We start from the raw sequence: 22,951 nt of genomic DNA, 5'->3' as shown, positions 1-22,951 counted from the left end.
ATGTTTTCTTTCTCCTCAAAATCTTTCTGTTTTAAGGGTCTTGCTACCTTCATACAAAGAAGTAAGAGTAACTATGGCAGGGCCAGTGGAGGAGGAAGTTTAGAACACCTTTCATCTCTTTTATTTTACACAATTGACAGAGCAATATATATTCCCCTTAACCTCAAACATAGCGGAGGACCACAGAATAATCTTCAAGGTAACAACAGACATGTGTAGCTGGTGAGCTGAACTTCTGGGATGGAGTGGCGGAGTGCAGCCTCACGGTTATTGTCTGAGAGTAAAACAACAAAAGGGTGAGTATTTGGTACTTCAGAAAGCTCCTGGATAATCTGGGATGGATCATAAGCTGCAATAGAGGGGCCCTACAAACCTCATTCATGAGTTAAAAATCAGAGTCATGCACACAATCATTGTCCAAAAAATAACTTAGATCATATTAACCACTAGAAGGCCCCCAGAAGTTATCAATATCAAATTTATAATTGAATTATTTGACCAAAAGCCTATTCTCTTATGAAGACCCCTGTCATTGGTGTACTACCAAAGAACTATCACCAGCTCATCGCACTGGATACTAAAACCCTAGCAGTACTGAGTGAAATCATGATAATTCCAGGGTCAGCTACCCAGATTGACGACTGCTCAGACTCTTCCACAGTCCTCCTCCCCCACCAAGAGAAAGAGAGGGAAGAGAAGAGACTGTAATATTAGTATCAGTCACATGTATTACTTAAAAGCTGCTTTTATAAGAATTTAATGGGACTAAAATTAGAAACTGAAAGTAGGATTTAGAAGCCATCAACCAACGTTGATTTACCTAACTACTTCCTTCCCTGCCATCTCCTTCCCTCCTTCTCTTTTCCTCTCTAATCTTTATACTAAATAAATAAAAAGCAACACTTCACTAGAAGATGCAGAAAACCCATTTTACATCCTTGTAAAATTTCTCTACCACCCTGATTATTCAGGGTTAAGCTACCTAAAATGTGTATCTCTAAAATAATCACTTAGCTTAAATGTTCTATATGCTTGAATAGAGTTTTAACATAATTCTGGAGTACCTATTAAGAAGATATCAATATTTCAAATTAATTTATGATATAACACACATTTCAGAACATAAATGTATCTGGAGGAATAAATGAATTAAAAGAGCATTAAAGTTTTGAAAAATTTTTAATAGTTAATAAAAGTATTATGAAGCCACAATTCAGAAAATATTTTAAGTGTGTTACGTGCTCCCAAATACAGAGATAGATTTAATGGAAAAGAATGAAGTCCAGGAATAGACCTAAGTGTACATAATTTAGTATGTGACAAACAGGTAATCACAAATGGTTTTATTACAATAGATAACTGCTTGGAAAAATAAATGAAATTCTTACCATATATCATATGCTAAAATAGATCAGCTCAATTGCAAAGTTAAATACAAAGAAGGAAATTACTGCAAGAAATTTTAGGCCTACACAAGACAGACAGCACCCATTTGTACCCACATGGCTGACCATATATCTCAAAATCCTTCCCATTGCAAAACATCGAAAACGATATATAACATGGGAGTGGTGAAGGAAGGAGTCTCAAGACCAGTGTTAAAAACAGGCACTAAAGTCACAGCTTCCGTGAAGACATCGTCTTGGGTTTTAATGGCCTCAGAGGGATCAAAGTGAAGGCCCAAGGTGGGATATAGGACTGAGGTTCCTATAAAATGGGGGGAGACTGGTCAGTGTGATTAGGTCATCTGTGTTTGCTAATTGGCGGTAATTGAAGTTAGGCTCCTACCCTCCCACAGAGACTGGTAGGTAGTAGGCACTGTCTTCCCTGATGGTTACATTTAAAGGTATGGATGTATGGATCCCAGGTCCTTGAGAAAGATAGTCCTGGGTTGTGCAGCTGGCAAGAGGCTGGGAGAACATCTCAAAGGGACAGAGAAAAATATTTAAAATTGAAAGTTCTCTAAAGAAAACCTCTAAAAAAGCGGAGGTCAGGGACCTATAGTCAGGAAGTTTGTCTAAAATTTAGTCAGCTGAGGGGAATACTAAGGCCATCTTGGTCAGGTATGATAGTATGTGTTTAACAACTGGCTCTCGGAAGAGGGGGCCTGATTTGTAGCATTTGACAATTTAAAGAGCGTAAATATTCCCACCATGGTCAGTTTAAATTTGCCAGTGTGATGTTGCTGAGTGCAGAGTTGGGAAGACAAGCCGACAGGTCTCATGAGCTAGTAGGAGATGGCTCCAGCTCTCCACTGGCCATAGGCGTGTACTGACTCTATCTAGCTTTGCATATGGCCTGGGAAAGATGTCTATGATATATTAAGTAAAAACTAAAAGAATGTTATTTTGCTTAAAATCTAGAAAATTATTCCATTTTTAATGCGTATATGTTTGAAAAATTTACAAAAGCATTTATATAAGCATGGAGAAAGGTGTAGAAGAATACACAACAGATGGTTAACAGTTTACCCAATAGGGTGGAAGTGTGGAAGATTGTCCTTAATTTTTTTTTTTTTAACAAATCCCAGTCTGCATTACTTCCCTAATTATAATGAGTATACAGTGTTTTCTAATACAAGTTACTTATGTGGTAAGGCACATGAGTAACCAGAATTTGAATTCTTCCTTCCCATCCTCTTCCCCTTCTTCTCTGAGCCTAAGGGGACATCATCTCTTTGATATTTGACTTCTGTTCATTTTGGCTTCTGAAAGATGACTAGGCAAAACAAAACAAAACACAAAAAAATGAAGAACAAACAAAAACTAATTCCCTTGAAGACTTTGGCTTAACAAAATTCGTTAATCTACATTTTGTATTTCTCAGATTGAATAAGCAAAAAAATCACTGGTTAGTTATTTTTTCAGAATCTTTACGTGGCCCTCAGCTCAGGACATTGCTTCACATGACAACTAATGGTAGCCCTATCCTTCCAGGTGCTCAGGCCAAAAACCTTGGTATCATCAACTCCTCAATTTCAATCACACCCCATATGTGATCCACCAGCAAATATTGTTGGCTCTTCCTTCCAAACATATCTAAAATGCAATCTCACTTCTCACAGCCGTACACCACCAACATGGTTCAAGACACCATCATTTCTCACTGGCTGTCTTGCTTTCACTCTTAGCTTCCCTCAGTCTGTTCTCAATATAGCAGCCAGAGAGACTTTATTAATATGGAAGTCATATCATACCACTCCTCTGCTCAAAGGCTCTGATCGTTTCCCCATCTCCCTCAAAGAGGAACTCAAAGTCACTACAATGGTTTACAAGGCTCTGTGGGATCTGGCCCACCCCCTATCATAAATTCTCTGACATCAGCTCCTATATCTGTCCCAGACACTCAAGGCACTCCATCCACATTGGCCTCCTAGATGCTCAGAGACCATTGCCAATCACATTTCCATCTTAGGAATGTTGCACTCACTATTCCATCTACCTTGTTATCTTTTTCCACCAGATATAATGATCACTTTCTCACTTCCTTCAGATCTTTATTCAAAGGTCAGTTTCTCAGAGAGGTCTTCTCTAATCTCCTGATTTAAAATTGAGCACACAAACACATACTAGCTCCCTCATCTGTTTATCTCCTTTATTTTTCTCTAAAGCAATTACCACCATCCAAAATACTATATATTTTACTTAGTTACTTATATCAGAAAATTATCCAAAACTTTTAAATAGGTAAAATTTGTTAGCAGAGGCTGACTTGCAGATTTTTGACTGGTAAAGATGCAAGTAACTTCTGGTCTGGTGGGACAGATGAAACCAAAGTTTATGGTTTATGTCCCCGTTGGTCATTAACCAGTTTTGTATCTAATCCAGCAAACGTGTCCTAACATTGACTATAAATACCTAACTTCTCAAATGATCTTTAAAGTTGTTTTAATGTCTTACTTGTTCCCTTATTAATGAGGTGAATGTAATCTTTGACACGTGTCCATTTTATAGTTGCAAGAAAGTCATTACAAGATCCTCTTGAAAATTATACTTTAACACTTTGTTTATTGCCTGTCTCCTCACCTTAGACTATAAGCTGAATGAGGGAAGGAATTTTTGTCTATATTTCCTGTGCCTACCACCATTCCTGGCACACTGTGTGCACAAAACCCTGTAAATTGAAAATTTCACTTGCAGGAATTCTAAATAATCTTGAATATCTCTCTTCCTTCTATTGACTTTTAAACATGATGCCATAAATCTCTGCTCTTCTTCTACTTCTATTGCTTTTTCCCAGTAAAGGAGTGGGAGAAGAAAGAGTGTTTGTTTCTATCATGAGACTCCCTTCTTGGTGCAGATCTGTGGTCAGATGAGGTACTTCAGTGGAATGTCTAGTGGGAGAGAAAATTAGTCCAGGAAAAGTACTAATGAATTGTATTCATTGCATATATGAGCAGAGACAGATGATGTCAGACTAAACTGAAAGCCATTGACTGGCAAAGAGAAACCATTTTATGGTTTCCAACTCTTTGTTAATGGAAGGAATTTTTACAGGAACTCTGCCTAAGTCATTTCCAACCAAAGTTTTTCTCCTCTTCAACTAGGAAAAAAAAGAGTGAAGAAAACCATCAAGAACAAGAGGAAAGAACATTTTGGGGGTCTTATTTTTCAGGTAATTAACCTAGATCTCTGCTTCGGCAGCTTAGTTCATGCCTGCTAGAAGAAAGGATAGGGAAGGATGGATGTGGAGAGAGGAAAAGTATTCCAAAATCCATCCAGACAAGAACTTGAGCTTTTTTTTAAAAAATTTTTATTTATTTATTTGTTTGTTTGTTTAGGCTGTGCCAGGTCTTAGTTGCGGCACAGGGGATCTTTAGTTGCGGCATGCGGCTCTTAGTTGCAGCATGTGGGATCTAGTTCCCTGACCAGGGATCAAACCCAGGCCCCCCGAATGCGGAGTCTTAGCCATTGGACCACCAGGGAAGTCCCAGAACTTGATCTTTTAAAATGCACTAGGGGGCTTCCCTGGTGGCACAGTGGTTAAGAATCCGCCTGCCAATGCAGGGGACATGGGTTTGAGACCTGGTCCGGGAAGATCCCACATGCCACGGAGCTGCTGAGCCCATGAGCCACAACTACTGAGCCCGTGTGCCACAACTATTGAAGCCTGCGCGCCTAGAGCCCGTGCTTCACAACAAGAGAAGCCACCACAATGAGAAGGCCGTGCACCGCGGTGAACAGTAGCCCCTGCTCACCACAACTGGAGAAAGCCCGCACGCAGCAACGAAGACCCAATGCAGCCAAAGGTAAAAATAAATAAATAAATACACTTAAAATGCACTAGGAAGGGTCTTGGGGAGTGCTATCCAATAGAAATATAATGTGAGTCACAAATGTGAGGCACATGTGTAATTTTAAATTTTCCAGAAGCCACACTAGAAATAAAAGTGAAATTAATTTTAATAAGAGATTTTACCTAACTCAATATATACAAAAATGTTATTCCAACATGTAGACAATATAAAAAATTAAGAATGAAATATTTTGTACTCTTCTTTTTCATACTAAATCTTCAAAATCTGTATTTTACACTTACTGCATATCAAGTGTCCAATAGCCACACATGGCTACCATATTGGACTGTGGAGATCTAGAAGGAAGCTATTCCCTTTATGCAGCCCTAGACTAGTCATTTACATCTCTCCTTTTGTAATCCAGTGATATAGCCAAGGATGTTATTATCTTTATAAGGCTAGGTGAAGAGACAGAACTAATATTTATCAAAAGGCCACAAGAGTTAACAAGGAGCACTACCTTTTTTTTTGACTGCTACAAAGAATAAGGCCTTAGGCCAAACTTTTAATCAAAAATATAGCCCTCAGGGGCTTCCCTGGTGGCCCAGAGGTTGAGAATCTGCCTGCCAATGCAGGGGACACGGGTTCGAGCCCTGGTCTGGGAAGATCCCACATGCCGTGGAGCAACTGGGCCCGTGAGCCACAGCTACTGAGCCTGCGCGTCTGGAGCCTGTGCTCTGCAACAAGAGAGGTCGCGATAGTGAGAGGCCCACGCACCGCGATGAAGAGTGGTCCCCGCTTGCCACAACTAGAGAAAGCCCTCATACAGAAACGAAGACCCAACACAGCCAAAAATAAATAAATTAAAAAAAAAAAAAATATATATATATATAGCCTTCAAGCAGTTTCCTCCAAGAGCTTTCTGTTCATTTCATTCTTTTTTTTTCACATTTTATTTTATTTTTATTTTATTTTCAAGAAACACATTTTATTTTATTTTCATTTTATTTTTATTTGCAAGAAACACATTTTTAATGTTTGGATTTTTCACAGTTTACACTTTTTATTCTTTATTTATATATATTTTTTGGCCACGTGGCATGCAGGATATTAGTTCCTCTACCAGGGATCGAACCCACACCCCCTGCAGTGGAAGCACGGAGTCTTTCTCTTTTTTTTTAACATCTTTATTGGAGTATAATTGCTTTACAGTGGTGTGTTAGTTTCTGCTTTATAACAAAGTGAATCAGTTATACATATACACATATCCCCGTATCTCTTCCCTCTTGCGTCTCTCTCTCTCTCTCCTACCCTCCCTATCCCACCCCTCTACGTGGTCACAAAGCACCGAGCTGATCTCCCTGTGCTATGTGGCTGCTTCCCACTAGCTATCTATTTTACATTTGGTAGTGTATATATGTCCATGCCACTGTCTCACTTCTTCCCAACTTACACTTCACCCTCCCCGTATTCTCAAGTCCATTCTTTACATCTGCGTCTTTATTCCTGACCTGCCCCTAGGTTCTTCAGAGCCTTTTTTTTTTTTTTTAGATTCCATATATATGTGTTGGCATATGGTATTTGTTTTTCTCTTTCTGACTTACTTCACTCTGTATGACAGACTCTGGGTCCATCCACCTCACTACAAATAACTCAGTTTCGTTTCTTTTTATGGCTGAGTAATATTCCATTGTATATATGTGCCACATCTTCTTTATCCATTCATCTGCTGATGGACACTTAGGTTGCTTCCATGTCTCAGTTATTGTAAATAGTGCTGCAATGAACATTGTGGTACATGACTCTTTTTGAATTATGGTTTTCTCAGGGTATATGCCCAGTAGTGGGATTGCTGGGTCGCATGGTAGTTCTATTTTTAGTTTTTTAAGGAACCTCCATACTGTTCTCCATAGTGGCTGTATCAATTTACATTCCCACCAACAGTGCAAGAGGGTTCCCTTTTCTCCACACCCTCTCCAGCATTTATTGTTTGTAGATTTTTTGATGATGGCCATTCTGACTGGTGTGAGGTGATACCTCATTGTAGTTTTGATTTGCATTTCTCTAATGATTAGTGATGTTGTGCATCCTTTCATGTTGGCAATCTGTATATCTTCCTTGGAGAAATGTCTGTTTAGGTCTTCTGCCCATTTTTGGATTGGGGTGTTTGTTTTTTGATATTGAGCTTCATGAGCTGCTTGTAAATTTTGGAGATTAATCCTTTGTCAGTTGCTTCATTTGCAAATATTTTCTCCCATTCTGACGGTTGTCTTTTCGTCTTGTACAAAGCTACAGTAATCAAGACAGTATGGTACTGGCACAAAAACAGAAATATAGATCAATGGAACAGGACAGAAAACCCATAGATAAACCCATGCACATATGGTCACCTTATTTTTGATAAAGGAGGCAAGAATATACAATGGAGAAAAGACAGCTTCGTCAGTAAGTGGTGCTGGGAAAACTGGACAGCTTCATGTAAAAGAATGAAATTAGAACACTCCCTAACACCATACACAAAAATAAACTCAAAATGGATTAATGACCTAAATGTAAGGCCAGACACTATAAAACTCTTAGAGGAAAACATAAGCAGAACACTCTATGACAAAAATCACAGCAAGATCCTTTTTGACCCACCTCCGAGAGAAATGGAAATAAAAATAAAAATAAACAAATGGGACCTAATGAAATGTAAAAGCTTCTGCACAGCAAAGGAATTCAATTCATTCCTGAAGGCAATTTTTTCCTAATGATTTAGAAGCATATGAAGGGTTAGATCTTAATACCATATATTATGCTTTGCATCTTTATGCTTCTTTATTTGGCTTCTTGTAGTCTCTATATGGACTTCCCTGGTGGCACAGTGGTTAAGAATCCACCTGCCAATGCAGGGGACACGGGTTCGATCTCTGGTCCAGGAAGATTCCACATGCCGTGGAGCAACTAAGCCTGTGCGCCACAACTACTGAAGCCCCCACGCCCTAGAGCCCACGTGCCACAACCACTGAGCCCACGTGCTGCAACTACTGAAGCCTGTGTGCCTAGAGCCTGTGCTCTGCAACAAGAGAAGACACCACAATGAGAAGCCCGAGCACCGCAACGAAGAGTAGACCCCACTTGCAGCAACGAGAGAAAGCCCACGTGCAGCAACAAAGACCCAATGCAGCCAAAAAGAAAAAAAAAAGAATCTATATAAGCCAAAATGTATTTTGTGGGTCCCCAAACTGCTCTTTTCTCAGTACCTTCATTTTAACCTAATGGTCATAATTGTTTCTAATAATAACTATAATTATCCTTCATATTTTTGTTAGTTTTTCACACATATTATCTTGTTTGATCCTCAGAGCAATCTCATGAGGTAAATCCAGTTTATGGGGGAGGAGATTATGATTCCCATAGGGTTCAGGGGCTTATCAAGGTCACACAGCTTGTAAGTGGGGAAAAAAATCAGAACTGAAACGCGTCTTGGTTCATGAAAACATGTTAAACAAAGATCTTCCTAAGGTGAATTTTCAGATATTTTTGGTGCTGGTTTTACTTTTTTTAGAGACGTAAATTATTACATTATTGATACATCATTGTGAGAATTAGGCTGCAAGAGCATTTCCCATGAAATTTTCTCGGGTTTAAGTAGTTTTGTATGCTTACCAAACAAATCACCCTTTAAGTCTCTCTCTCCACAAGTTGGCAAAGGCAAGGACTGGGAATTACTCAGGAATGTCTAGTTTTATGTCTGGGACATAGTAAATACATCACATATTTTGATGAATGAATAAATGAATGTAAATTTGTTTCCAGCCTTTTCAAATACCTTTATATTGAGGCAATGTAAAAGGGACATGCTATAGAAATTATTTCCTTTATTTTATTGAAGAGAAAATTTATGCACAAAAAGTGTTACTCTGGGTCAGCATTGTTCAGTAGAGATATAATCCAAGCCACATACGTAATCTTAGATTTTTTCAGTAACCACATTTTTTAAAACATTTTTTAAAAACAGTGAAATTAATTTAAACAACATATTTATTTGACCTAATATATCCAAATATTATCATTTGAATATTTCATAAATATTTTTTAAATTGTTAATGAGCTTTTTCCAGTAAGCGGCCTGAGGTGACCTCTAAAAATGGTTCACCATTCACTTGACCCAGAAAACCCCACAAACATGCAAATCAAGAGGTTCAAACCTTCATGTTCACTTTAAGAACACTCGTGAAACTTCCCAGGCCATTAACGGTATGCATATCTTAAAAGCCACCAAGTATCTGAAGGATGTCACTTTACAGAAGCAATGTGTGCCATTCAGTCTTTACAATGGTGGAGTTGGTAGGTGTGCCCAAGCCAAACAGTGGGGCTGGACACAAGAGTTGGTGGCCCAAAAAGAGTGCTGAATTTTTATTGCACATGTTCGGAAATGCAGAGAGTAATGCTGAACTTAAGGGTTTAGATGTAGCTTCTCTGGATATTGAGCACATCCAGGTGAACAAAGCGCCCGAGATGCGGCACAGGACTTACAGAGCTCATGGTCGGATCAACCCATACATGAGCTCTCCCTGCCACGCTGAGATGATCCTTGCTGAAAAAGAATAGATTGATCTTAAATCAGAAAAGGAGGTTGCACAGAAGAAAAAGATATCCCAGAAGAAACTAAAGAAACAAAAACTTATGGCCCGGGAACAAATACCAAAAAAAAAAAAAAAAAAAAAAGGAAATAAAAATAAAAGCAGGAAAAAAAATTGTTAATGAGATAGTTTGCATTCTTTCATTCATATGAAGATTTGGACATTTGTTGTATATTTAACATTTAAAACACATCTCAATTCAAACTAGCTACATTTCAGGTGCTCACCAGCTCTGTGTGTCTAGTGGCAATTGCACTGCATAGTACAGTCTTGGGATGCAGCAGAGAAAGAACTTCAGCCCTCTTCTCTGCCCATTTCTCACCATCCCACAAATATTTACTAAGCACCCACCATCTTTTACCAGAGAGAAGGAAAAAATCAAATGAGGCTCTCAACCTGTCACATATTTGAGGAACACTAAATTGAGAGATTGAATATACAAATGGAACATGTCAAACTATACATCTCAATAGAACTCTGACCCACAACTTCCAGCAGCAACTAGCCAGGAAAGGCAAACCACAATCAGCCTAGAATGGTCAGGACTTGGCCAATGACTGACAGCTTTCCTAATTTTTGCCCCCTCTCCCAACTCAGGATCATTCAGAGAAGGCCAAATATGCTCCCCAAACCAACCATATAAGGTGACCTGATTCTAGTTTACCTACCTCTAGCTTCCCCATGCCAACAGCCTTCAGGTTCACCTGAAGCCTTCCTTTTTTTCCCACTATAAAGCTTTCCCACTCCCCTACATCCTCTGAGTCTCCACCAAACACAAGTGCTGGTGGCTGACACCCTTGCTATATAGTGAGTTCTGAATGAAGAGCCTCTGTTTACTGTCACACGGGTGGTCTTCGTTTATCTCCACAAAATCTTTGATTAGTCTTTTCTTAATGACTAAAATAATCAAACTTCCTCTTTAAACTTTCCTTGTGGGTTCAGCTTTTCATTTTATTTGTAACATTCATTCATGCAATGACTATTTCCTGTGTCTTAGTAGGTGTCGGCCACTATGCTGAGTCTTTGAAAGTAAGTAAAGGACCAGAGATTCAGTCTTTTCTCTCAGGGAGCCTAGAGCTTAGCAAAAAACACATACAAATAAATGTTTAATAACATTTGTAGTAAACACTACAAAGGAAATCAGTTACTCGAGGAAATATATGCACTCCCATGTTCACTGCAGTGTTATGCACAATAGTCAAGATATAGAAACAAACTACGTGTCCATCAGTGGATGAATGGATAAAGAAAATGTGGTATATACATACAATGGAATATTATTCAGCTACAGTAAAGATGGAAATCCTGCCATTTGTAAAAACATGGATGAACCTTGAGTATATCCTGCTAAGTGAAGTAAGCAAGACACAGAAAGAAAAATACTGCATGATCTTACTTACATGCAGAATCTAAAAAAGTCAAATTCATAGAAGCAGAGAGTAGAATGGTGGTTACCAGGAGCAGGGAGGTGGGAGAAATGGAGAGATGTTTGTCAAAGGGTACAAAATTACAGTTATGTAGGATGAGTAAATTCTAGAAATCTAATGTACAGCTTGGTGACTATAGTTAATAATAATACTGTAGTTTACTTGGAAACTCACTAAGAGACTAGAAAGAACTCAGGTGCTTTCACCACAAAAAAAAAGATAACCATGTGAGGAGATGGATTGATTAGCCTGACTGCAGTAATCATTTCACGACGCATGTATATCAAAACATTATTTTGTATACCTTAAATATGTACACTTTTTATTTTTAAAAATAAATTTTAAAAATTTAATTTAAAAATGCACTACAAAGGAAAGTATATTATGATACCTCAACGTTTCAATTTTCATAAGATATGAGTGCCATTCCTTCCCAAGAAAAGACTTTTTATTCTGCTATTTAAACTTCAATAAATGCTTGGCAAAACTAAAAATACTGTTTTCCCAATAGATTTGCACACTGAAGATCAGACATTTTTCCTTATTGTCCTGTTTCCTTATCCCTTTTTGCTTATTTCTCATTTTACTTCAAGTGAACACTCCCAAATGGTTTCTGGCACTCCTTCAGCAAGAGATAAAGAACGGAGACAAAAAGTTTTCTATTAAATAAAATAACTATAGCTCACTCAAGGGTAGTTTAAATAATTGTTCTCCAATTTAATGTTTATTAATAACTATTTTATCCAGGCAAAAACTTTGCCAAGTTTTGATTGAATTAAACCTGAAATAATTTTCATTACTGCTGAATTTCAGATAGTTCAAAACCCAGAATCCAGAAGTGTTTTCTTCTCTCCACTTGGGTACCTATTAAAATTTCACTAAAATCATTTTTAAATCTTGGAAAACTACATCAACTTAAATAAGTGTAAAATTAAAATCAATTTCAATTTTACACTTATTTGAATGCTGTGTGTTTTTAAATCATTCTTTCATTAATGTATTTCAATTTATATGGATTTTCTTTGGCTAAGAAAAATAGTTAATTAAGTGGAATATTTGGTAAAATAATATATGAAGTATTCTGAGATCTGGAGCCTATAACCAGATGCATCTAACTTAATTTACCTTCATGACAGTTTAAGCAGTTTACCTGGGAAATAACTTCAAAAAATTTCTCAATTATTAATGATATATATGTCATTATTATCTTTTTGTTGCTTATATCCTTGGACTTCTGATATCTTACTGGTCTAACATCATAAAATCCAGGCTGACTCAACTAATTTGAAGTGAATGTATAATAGCATATCTATTGACCTCACTTAATGATACAGTCAAGTTTACCTTTCAAGACCATTACTTAAATCGTTCAGAAATTTTAACTGCATATTTTATAAAATTCTAATCGCATTATCAAATAAAATATGAATATTCTAATAATGTATATTTATCAAAATAAAACTGTGAAAAATAAAAGCCTCTGAATTCTTCAAAGTAAAATAACATCAAACATCAAGATGCCATTATTTTCAAAAGGGACTCAGAATTCCTGGATAATTGGAATAGAAGTTACACTCCAAGCGATAACTGTCCAAAGAATCAGTTTTCGTTTACACTGTACCATGTAAAAGATAAACTTTTACTCAGAGCTTGGCCACAAATTAGATACCTCTTGGTCCCTGTGAGTTTAGATAATTTTATGTCCTCTGAAAAATCACTCCATTTTTCTAAAGTAATATAACCCTTCAACAATGAACAGAAAACAAATAAGGAATTCAGCCTGCTATAACGCTTTCTTAGTTTACTGGTTCAGAGAACAATTTATACCACACCTGTGTAAATCGTTGTAAGAGCAAGGACCTCTCTGCAGAATAAAAAGAACATCTTTCCTGTAGTCTGGCTGTCTGTCTTGATCTCACACAATCTAAAAAGGCTTTCCTCAGCTGGGCCTGAGGAACAAATTCCTGAAGATCTTTGGTAAGCGATCACGAAGGACAGGCACGAAGTATAGCGTTCACCCACTGTACGACTAGGGAAGGACCCATAGAGATCTGAAAGGGCTGCCCATAGGCAGTCTGCATACACATCCCCATCTATGCTCCCTTTTCTCTCACTCTTCTCACAAGAATAATTTTTTCAAGAATGCCTCTTCCTGGGATTTGGATCATAAATTCATGAGATACTCATACTTTCCACCAGTATGGAGTTTAGTTATTCTTTCCTCCAACTCACTTACATAATCTTCAATTAGGCTGTTTCCAAGACACTTCAATCTTTAAGTCTCTCTTTTTTTTTTCCTGCAACATTTCTCCTAACTGCTCTTAATGCATCCTAAGCTCTCTTTTCTCTAAATTTCAGGAGTTCTTGCTGTCAGCGCCTATCATCAGACATGTACCCTATACTATTTTGTATGCTTTTTTTTCTACGTGTTTTGCCTCTCATATTGGCCTGGGAACAGGGATCTTTACTGTACATTTAGCTGTTATACACAAGAGACCCAAAACACTTGCAGTGGAAAAAGTCATCCAAAAGAATGTTTCCTAAATCCAGGAAAGGGGAAAATTTTGCATGGGTTTACCCTGTAGAATTTAGACTATTAAATTCTACTATATGAATTAACTAAATTATAAAAAATAAAAATTTTTATCATAAGGATGTGTAATATATTTAATAAGCCCAAAAGCTCTGATCCTCTAAACAGTACCTTGTTTATGAAAAAAATGAATGACCCGAAGAAGCTGATAGCCCTAATCTAAATCATATAAAGAAACTTGGTCATTTGGACTATTTGAAATTTTCAAGAGGCATTACAAAAAGTCCAAGATCTTGTCATATTTGCCTCTTAAATGTGTTGAGCTCTTCTTAAATAGGAGTTGTTCCTATGAGAGATTTAACCAGAAAAGACAAAAAAAATCAGAATATCCTAAGGAAGAAGAGTAACATAAATACACCATCAAACAGCACGAGCCTCAATGAAAATGAACACCCACATCTCTGCATTTCCCTGCCGCTCTCTTAGAACGCTTGGGGAATTTGAGCAGCTCAATCAAGCCTACTCAGCACTGCATCACCAAAGCACAAAATAAGACCTGGAAGAGAGGAACCAAGATGGCGGAGTAGAAGGACGTGCTCTCAATCCCTCTTGCGAGAACACCAGAATCACAACCAGCTGCTGGACAATCATCGACAGGAAGTGATTAAAAAAAAAAAAAGACCTGGAACAAGCAGCATTTTTTGTCACACATCTTGCTTTAGCCAAACCCACTCAAAGAAGTCTCATTTTTAGCAAAATGAACTAACAAACCTCCCCCCAATTTTTTTTTTCAGGCATCGGCACAGCTGGAAATAGCAACGTTCTGAGCAGACTCTGGCCCTTGGTGTGAGCCTACATAAGCTGTTTTACCTCAGCTTGCTCACGTGGAAAATGAAAATATTGGATAATAATATCTCACAGTCACTGCAGGGAGTAACTAAAGAACTGATCATACACGCAAAATATGTTTTATAAACTAAGACCCGTCATTTACCTCTCACCTGTGAAGCCTGTCCAACACACTCATACAGCTTATCGTCACCTACCAGTTAGTCTTACCATAGACACCATCCCAGTTACTTTCCTGGCAATTATATCTACCTCCTTTCATTCACTTCCGACCTGGGAATGGAAGCCCCTTTGGCTAGCGGAGGTAGGTGACCCAGTCAGTCCTTTCTGCAGCAGCCATAAAAGCTGGGGCACAGACATGCATACAAGTTCCTTCCACGGAGAAACTGGTGACTTGGAGCAGGTTGGAAGGAGCAGGTGGGAGAGGTGTCCTCCAGCTTCTCTGGACTCCTCTAGGGAGGATTAGAGCCAGCCTCTAGCGCCTGCTGAATTAGAAGGCTGGCCCTCCGGCAGCAGCTTTTAAAGTATGCAGATAAATCTCTTTGAGAAGAAGACTGGCAGAAGGGCTATTTCGCCCTCTCCCTCTGCACTGAACGCTGGGGTGATAGCCTTGGTGAGTGTTCACTCACCCTTTAAGAATTGCTTCTCAGCCGAATAGCACAGGGAGATGAGCTGGGTGCTTTGTGTCCAACTAGAGGGGTGGGATAGGGAGGGTGGGAGGGAGACGCAAAAGGGAGGAGATATGGGGATATATGTATACAGATAGCTGACTCACTTTGTTATACAGCAGGAACTAACACACCATTGTAAAGCAATTATACTCCAATAAAGATGTTAAACAAAAAAAAAGTCAGATAAAGACAAAAAAAAAAAAAAAAAGAATTGCTTCTTATTTTGCTATAGTCTTGTGAGTCTTGTGAAAACAAGTCCCACTGGCTTTCAGAGCTAGATGTTTTGGGAGCCTGTCCCTCCCTGGGAGTCTCAGATGTTGGGATGATGGACGTGGGGCTCAAACCCTTTTCTCTTTAAGGAAAAGCTAGGAGTTGGGGCTTCCCTCCCCGTGCTGTGTCAGGGGTGGGGTTTATGGTGAGAGTGTGTCTCAGCCTTTCCTGCCTGTTTTGATGTGGATATTTTCTCATTTGTCTGAAGAGTAGGAGTCGTTCAGCCAGTTTCTGGATCCTTTTCAAAGGGAAATGCTCCACTTGTGGCTGTGCGTTTGGTGTGTGTGTGGGAGGAGGGGAGCTCAGGAGCCTCCTATGTCACCACCTTGGTCAACTCCTCTTGACTTGGTTTATGGGTTTTTTGAAAGAATACCACAGAGGGAAAGTACCCTTCTCATTCACGGCATGCCAGGGGTACCTGATACCACATGACATCACTAGGGATATTAACCTCAAGGCTAAAGTAGTGTTTGGCAAGTTCTTCCCTGTAAATTTACTGTTTTTCCCTCTAGTCTTTGGAAGTGTGACTCTTACATCATTCAGACGCAGGCGGATTTAAAATATGATAGACAAAAATAAAGGAGGAACAACCAGAGAGACGGAAAGAAAACCCAGAGAGAGTATTACCCATGTAGCCAAGAAAGGTGGAAGCATTTCAGGAACAAGTCCATGGTGAACAACATCAAATGCCACAGGAAGTAAATTAAGGTAATTACTGAAAAGTGCCAAATGAAAGGCTGTGTTGACTTTAATAAGAGTAATATTAATTGTTTGATGGAGCAAAAGAAGAATGCCGTGGGCTGGGCTAATTACAGAAAGCGGATGTAGAGTGTCAATGACATACTCTGGAAGCTTACTGTGAAGGAAGTATGTGGAAAGCGTGGTGGTTAGGGAGACAGTCACAGGGTCAGAGGAAGTTATTGAGGGGTTTTATGTATATATACGTATTTTTTTTAACGTGGAAGAGACTTGAGAAAACGTGTGTGCTGAAGGGAATGAGACATTTGAGAAAGAGAGGAAGAGGGGGGTAGGGCTTAAGGATCTAGGCAACTTGGCTGGTAGAATAAGTACACATGGGGGATGCCACGATATCTGTCGTGAGATGAGGCTGTTAGTCTTTACTGAGCAATAATGTCTGAACTATTACTACTTGTTTGTCAAGAATGCTTACAGCTTTAATGAGACAGAGACTACCAGCTCAGAAAGCAGGTCTCTCAAAAATACTAATAATATGTAATTATTATTATAATTATAATACTGATATTATTTCTTAGATGTCTCCAAATCACCAAGAAGATGTTCTTCCAGATTTTTAGTTGACATTCTGAAGATATTAAGTAATTAAAAAGGAAAAAATGTTAAGTTTATGGTGGAGAATCCTGGCAGGCACTGCCTTAGCCAAGTGATCAAGGTGAACATTATCAGATAGCAATAAAAAATCAGTGTTCACCATGATATGACAAACTGAGAAGGGCACATCATTTCTGAGTTATCCTTCCCCAAAAATGTATAACCTCAGTCTAATCTTGAGAAAACAGACAAATTCAAACTGAGGAACATGCTACAAAACAATTGACTAGTATTCTTTCAAATCGTCAAAGTCATGATGTAACCTAACAGGACCCTATGGGGCCTTCCCAGAACAGACCCCTCCCCCATATCCTCTGCTTTAGTTCCTCTCTGAAGTACCTAGATTCCAGTATCTGATGCACATTTCCTGAGTTGTTTTACAGATGGTAAAACCACCACCAGATGGAAGAAATTAACTACTTGATGATCATGAGCACGTAGCCCCCATACTTACTGGCACCTAAAGAATTGATAATATTCACCCTTGTGACACCACCCTATTACCTCACCATCAACCAGTCAGAGAATTGTGCATGAGCTGATCACATACCCTGGGATGCCCCTCTCTCACCTTGCCTTTAAAAATGATTTGCTGAATGAAACCCATGGGGAGTTCAGGTGCTTTAAGCACTAGCTGTCCTGGACTCCTTGCTTGGTGCCCTGCAATAAATGCTGCACTTTGCTTCACCACAACCCAGTGTCAGTAGATCGGCTTTACTGTATGAGAGCCAGCGGACTCAAATTTGGTTCAGTAACAATGAGAGACAAGGAAAACTGAGGAACTATCACAGACCAAGGCAATATAACAACTGAAGACAATGTGGGATCCCAGATCGGATTCTGGAGCAGACAAGGAACATTAGTAGAAAAACTGGTGAAATCGTATAAAGTTCTGTTCTATAATCAATAGTATTATTAATTTAACCAAGGTTAATTTCTTAGTTTAGATAAATGTTTTATGGTTAGGTAAGGTTAACATAAGCAAAAGCTGGTTAAAGGGCATGTGGGAACTCGTTTTTGCAGCTCTAAATCTAAAATTATCTCTCAAGGAAAGAAAAAAAGAAGAAACACTACAAGTAAAGTCCCACTCTTCCCTCTGCAATCCCACTCCTCTTCCTCTTTTCTCCCAAAATTTTCTAAGTAAAATTCATCATTCTTATCTTAGCCTACAGAAGGCCCATTTTATCCTGGCCCCAACTTCATCTCTAACTTCCCTCCTGCCGCTCTCCAACACTCTTTAATCCAGACAAACAAAAACACTGCATATTTCCTAAATGTTTCAATGTGTATCATGTCTCTGCACCTTCAATCATACTGTTCCTTTTGCACAGAATGCCCTTCCATGCCTATATCCACCAAATACCTACTAAAATTTCAAAATGGCCCAAGTGCCTTCCCATCTCATTAGAGATTTCCTTACTCTGTGTTCTCAGAGCAGTCTGTGTATTCTGATATCATAGCACTTATCACACTGCATATTACACTATAAGTATGGATTTATTTGTCTGTCTTCTCTACTAGATCATCAGCTTCCTCAGAGTTAGAGTCACGTTTGACTTAAGGGTCCTAGAAATTTTTAAGACACTCAATAAATGTTTGATGAAATGAATAAATGAATCGATGGTCCAGCCAACAAACCCAGATTGAATTTGAGTATCTGACATTATGTAAACATATCTGTAAGTGGCAACAATAACCTTAGCCTCCTACTCATGTTTGATCAAAGTGAGGACAGTTTTTAATCTCTTTTCAAACCACGAAGTACACTATGAAATTTAAGCAAACATCAAGGATTTACCCAGTCCAATCAGAGAAAAAAAGAGCATAAAACACCAGAAAATATTTCCAAATATATAAGGTAGACAAAGGGTTAATATCCTAAAGTATAAAGAGTTAGACTGTGGTTTCCTTGATGGTAGGGACTAGCACATAGAAGGTACTGGTGTGAATATAAATTGATACAAGTTTTCTGGAAAATCACTTGAACTAATAGATCAAAAGTCTTTTTTAAGTGTGCATAATCGTGACCCAGCAATTCAATTTCTAGGTATTTTTCCTAAGGAAATATTTGGACAATTAGGCAAAGACTTATGTACGAGGCAACATTTATGTTAGCAAATATTTGGAAAACATTCCAGATATTCACTAGTAGGGACTGGTTAAGTAAGTTATGACACATCAATTAATTTAAGTGTTAGCAGTCAACCATTAAAAATCATGTTATGAGTCTGTATTTATTAAGTTGGAAAGCTATCAAGGCTGTATTAACTGAAAAACAAATGAGGTTTTTTTTTAATCCCAATTATACTTTTTTATATTTTTAATACCTGTATATATTTATGTTTATATTTATATGTATGTATATGTTTACATATATATATGTGTGTGTGTGTGTGTGTGTGTGTGTGAGTATTATATTCACATACATATCTATATGCTCAGATTTCCTGATCGTTATCTTCCCTTCTTGCTTCTGGAAGAAACATAGCTGACCACCATGTGGTCTCACTCCATTCTGCATCCCATAGTCTGCTCCCATCCCACCTTCAGAGGAAGACAAACACAACTATTCTCCTTGGAGTCTGGGGTTGACCTGTCAGGTTTCACAAACCCCGGAGAAAGCAATGAAAGTAGCAATGATAACCCAAGCAGTCCCCAAAGAAATATAACTTGCTCACCCAATGCATGCTGAGTGGGGGGATGAGCAAGCCAGACAGAGGAGACTAAAGCCTCCACTAAAGTCATCCTGTAACTGACTTTACCTAAATGTATACTTCTTCCAAAATACGCTGCAAATCAATGGAAAACTTTTGTAATACATGAGTAATTTATTTTATAGACAGTTTGGGGAAAACAGGTTGAATTTACTATGTACTCTCATACACATGAAGGCGTTTGAGCCTCACAAGCCAGTGACGTAGGGAGGAAAGGGATGCCCTTTTTTCATTTGAGGAAACAGGTTCATAGAAGTTATGCGGTTCACACAAGACCTCTCAATGAGTGAGCGGTAAAGCCTGGATTCAAACTCAGACTTTCCGATTCCCATTTGTGAGCCCTTCCAGGCACAACAGGGCATCCTAAACTGGCCTGATTGTAAGAATCCCCTGAGAAGCCTAGAAAAAAATTCTGAATTCCAGACCAGCCTTTTCCCCTGATGATTCTGATTCTGCAGGTCTATCTGAGATGGAGCCTGGAAATTTGTATCTTTTTAGAAACCTCACCAGGTGATTTTTATGATTGGGTCAGTTTGAGAAATGCTAACACTACTGCATATATCCCTAGAGAAATATTTACTCTGAGTCACTAGTGTGTTTTCAGATATTAAGATTAACCAAGACAAGACAGGGCTTCTGCCCGGGGACAGGCCTATTCTATTCCAAACATGGTGCACCGTGGACCTTTTTCGGTACGTACATTCGGTTACCTCTGTTTGTTTGTCCTCACCATAGGCAGCAGAAACCACACCTCTGGCCTGACAGCGTTCCTCCCTCAGCTGATCTCACCTCCCCTGTGGCTGAGTCTACTTTATGCAGTGGCCTCATTTTCTGGTCTCTTCCATCTCTCCCTGGACCCTAGTGCATGAATCTCCCTCACGACCTCTTCCTCAGAGGCTGACCCACAGGCTGACTCAGCTTCCTGCCCAAATCAGCAGCAGTTCAGCCACTGAGCAGTGTCTACTTGCCAGTAGAGAAGCTTCCAGAAACACAGCTTCTTACGACCCATGTTCCATGATCCTCACCGCACACTGATTTACCACTTCCTTTCCTCTGAAGAAATGAGACTGCTGACAGGACTGCTCATTGTGCGTGACTGGCTGAAAGGGCTAATGGGAGGCCAGTAGCCCTCAGAACAAAAGACCCTTCCACAGCTCTGATGCAGCCTACCCAACTAGAGTGCTGAGGGGCCTAGCTGTGACTGCTCCCGTGGGGTGGGTCCGTCTGCAGTTGTTTCCCAGCAGTCCTTGGCCGGGCTGTGTTATGAGAAAGCTGTTCTCCAAGCCCATCCTCAAGGCTCTGCCACTGTGTAAGTCATATTCAGCTGTCTTACTCAAATTTGAGTAACGCATGAGAGGTACAGATTAAGTGCTTTGGGCGTTATAAGAAGGGAGTGATGACTCTAGCCAAGAATTTAGAAAAGCTTTCTGGACTGGAGTGCACTTGATCTGGACCTTAAATTCTGAGTTGGATTTGGACATGTGATAATGTCTAGAAGGACATATGAATGGAGGAAGAAAGCATAAGCAACCATAGAGAAAAAAAAGTGGGGGGCAGGGGGAGGGTGATGAGTTTTAATTATTCTGTGACTCCAAAAATTTTCTTAGCGAGTTGGTGTTTCATACAGTCTGATAGGCTGTAATTCTTTTTGGAAGTCCAAACTTGTGAGGAACTTTAAAAAAAAAAAAACTAGATTAATCAGGGAAAGAGAAGGAACTAATAGTTATAGAATACCTTCTATGTGACAGGCATCCTAAATGATCTCACTAAATCCTCAAAACAATACCTGGGAGGGGGGTATTACACCCACCCACCCATTTCACAGATGAGAAAAATGAGGCTTAAGAAATTAAATAAACTTGTCCAAGGTTACATCGCTTACAGGAAAAAAAATCAGAGCAGGTATTCAAACTGAAGTTTGATTGCCCCTAAATCCCACATGGTATCTACTAGACCATACTCTTCCTTAGGATGATGTAAAGAGGGTCATAGCATTATTGCAGGGCATTCCTCAGCCAAGATCTGTGTACCTGGGGTCTGAAGGTACAGGTAACAGAGTTCCTGTTACAAGAGGTAATTTAATTTCAGTAATACAACATCATCCACCACATTAAATTAATCATATTAATTTGGATTTTGTTGGTTTTAAAGTATTGTTTTTACTTAATTTGTAAATTTATTTTGGTCTTATATTTAATAGCTAAGAGTATATAATTAGTGTTATATTTATACATTTTTATATAATTTTTAAAGGATTCACTCCATTTACAGTTATTACAAAATACTGGCTATTTTCCCCATGTTGTATATACATCCTTGTATATTTGTACATTTCAAGTAACATTACAATAAAAATATTTTTTCAACATTCAAAGGATTGGAATTTTTTTCCATTAAAAAGGCTCCATGTATTTCTCAATTCTGAGAAAGACCATATTAACACATTGCTCAAGCATAACCATTAGCCATAACATAGACTTTTTTCATGTTGACAAGTCTGTGGAGAAACAATATGACTGCATGATGCAAGAGCTGAGATTTTTCCACAACTTCATCTTATTCTTTTGCACCAGGGCAGAAAACAAAACCCAGGATGGTGTGTCATATGAAATTGTAAGTATTCCACTCATGTTCTGTTGAACTGAAGTCAAAACTAATTGGGGGGACTTCCCTGGCAGTCCAGTGGTTAGGACTCCGTGCTTCCACTGCAGGGGGCACAGGTTCGATCTGTGGAACTAAGATCCTGCATGCCGTGTGGCACGGCCAAAAAATAAAATAAAATAAAATAATACCTAAAAAAAAAAAAAAAAACCAATTGGGGAAGAAACTCTTTTTTTTTATATTTATCACCTTTAAATTTCAAAATTTTATAGATATTGAAAAGCCCTAGATTTTTTCAAGTTCTTCCTCCAGATTAAAGAAGTAGGGACATAATTCCTGTCTTGTTAGTCCCACAAACAATATAAATGTAAGATATTTAAGTCACTTTAGTTATCTGGGTGATAATACATATTTTACATTTTTATAATACATTTCATAATGCACATATATTAAATATTTGTCATTTATATCCCCCCTTTTCTTCTTGTTCTCTTTCTCATTTCCAGTCTGTTCCTTCTATTATGATAAGTGGCAGTGAATATTTCAGAGAGGATTCCTTCTTTTCAAAAAGGAGAAGTCATATCCTGCCTGGCAAATTTTTAAAAGTGAGAAACAAAGGCGGCACTGACTTCATCTCTAGGTAAGGATGAATAACTTTAATTACTCAGTGGG

At 38.6% G+C, this 22,951-nt stretch overlaps 1 pseudogene; it reads left to right on the top strand.

Annotated features, from left to right (window-relative positions):
* Window positions 1-9,368: 9,368 nt before the first annotated feature.
* Window positions 9,369-9,985, top strand: LOC137776223 (large ribosomal subunit protein uL22 pseudogene; annotated as a pseudogene).
* The last annotated feature ends 12,966 nt before the right edge of the window (window positions 9,986-22,951 follow it).

This window comes from Eschrichtius robustus, chromosome 14, assembly GCF_028021215.1.
Source record: "Eschrichtius robustus isolate mEscRob2 chromosome 14, mEscRob2.pri, whole genome shotgun sequence".
Lineage (NCBI taxonomy): Eukaryota > Metazoa > Chordata > Mammalia > Artiodactyla > Eschrichtiidae > Eschrichtius > Eschrichtius robustus.
This window is presented reverse-complemented; position numbering and strand designations above follow the sequence as displayed.